General features: G+C 50.2%; 1 long non-coding RNA gene across 1 annotated transcript in view; it reads left to right on the plus strand.

The window, feature by feature from the left end:
- The first annotated feature begins 313 nt into the window (after positions 1-313).
- The window catches only part of LOC116540736, a 10,884-nt gene continuing 9,800 nt past the window's right edge, over positions 314-1,397 (plus strand). The window contains exon 1 of the long non-coding RNA XR_004264571.1: positions 314-847. This is a non-coding gene — a long non-coding RNA (uncharacterized LOC116540736). The remainder of the gene's footprint in view (positions 848-1,397) is intronic.

Below are 1,397 nucleotides of genomic sequence, written 5' to 3' on the forward strand. Positions count from 1 at the left end.
CGGGGTTTCACCATGTTGACCAGGACGGTCTCGATCTCTTGACCTTGTGATCCACCCGCCTCGGCCTCCCAAAGTGCTGGGATTATAGGCGTGAGCCACCGCGCCCGGCCCAACACTTCTTGAGAGGCCTAGCTAGGTAGCTCAGTTGAGGTCAGAAGTTTGAGACCGGCTGGACCAACATGATGAAACCCTGTCTCCACTAAAAATAGAAAATTAGCCGAGGGTGGTGGCACACGCCTGTAGTCCCAGCTACTTGGAAGGCTGAGGCAGGAAAATCGCTTGGACTCGAGAGGCAGAGGTTGCGGTGAGCCGAGATCGTGCCATTGCACTCCAGCCTGGGTAACAAGAGCTAAACTCCGTCTCAAAAATAAATGAATATAGATGAGAAGGACAATTAGAAGTATGATTAGATGGAAAGCAACAGAAATAGAGAGCTTGTGCAGTGTAGACCTAGTTTTAGGGGTGACTGCATACAGTCCTTTGTAAATAGCAAAGTTAAGAGAAGAATTCCTGTCAATGTTAGAATATACTCTAAACTCGTGTGGTGGTGTCTACTCTTCAGGAATTCGAGTTAGCTTAAGAGAAGTAGGAGAGAGTACTTGTGACTTCCAAGGGGAGGTGGGTGGGCTAGGCTGGTCATATGATGGACACAGTTTGATCCTGAACCAGTGAACCCGGTGGGGAGGGTCTTGTAGATGGACAGCAGTTGGGGTACTGTAGACAGTCAGGTAGGGGCCTTTCCACTAAGGCTGTAGAGCAGGAGAGGTTAGATCCTTAACCAGCACTGATTGTTCAGCTGAGGTGTCCTCATAAGGCCAGGTATCTGGAGTTAGGTTAAGAGGAGATTGTAGGGCACGCTGGGAGCCAGATGAAGGGCTGAGTGCCCCACAGGGACGTTGTAGGGGGGGTTAGCCTTATGCTGTGCTGAGGCGCAGGATCCGAGAAATAAAGAGACAGGACACAGAAGCACAAAGAAAATGCAGCTGGGCTCGGGGGGCCACACCACCTATGAGCAGAGTCAGACGAGGCTGGCGAGGCGAGCCCCTGAATGTCCAGAAGCATGAGTATTTATCGTGTTTACGTTAGGGGGCAAGGCAGTGAGTGAAATCATCTTTAAGGATAGTGATAGGGTCGTGAGCAATAAAACATAGGGTTCACCCCCATTAGGTTACCTAGGCCAGGAGGTGGACAGCACGCAGGAAGGGGCCCGTTCCCATGAAGGCAAGGGCCGTGTGCAGTAAGGGGTCCACCCCCATTAGGTCACCGAGGCTTAAAGGCGGGCCGTGCGCAGTGAAGAGGGTGCAGTGTGCAATACTTGTATCTATGGGAAACTACTTCTAAGCAGATTTATAGGAGGGTGCTCTTTTCATTTTTTTTTTTTTTTTTTTTTTTTTTTT

This window comes from Sapajus apella, unplaced genomic scaffold (genome assembly GCF_009761245.1).
Source record: "Sapajus apella isolate SASKATOON/1434 unplaced genomic scaffold, GSC_monkey_1.0 scaffold144, whole genome shotgun sequence".
Lineage (NCBI taxonomy): Eukaryota > Metazoa > Chordata > Mammalia > Primates > Cebidae > Sapajus > Sapajus apella.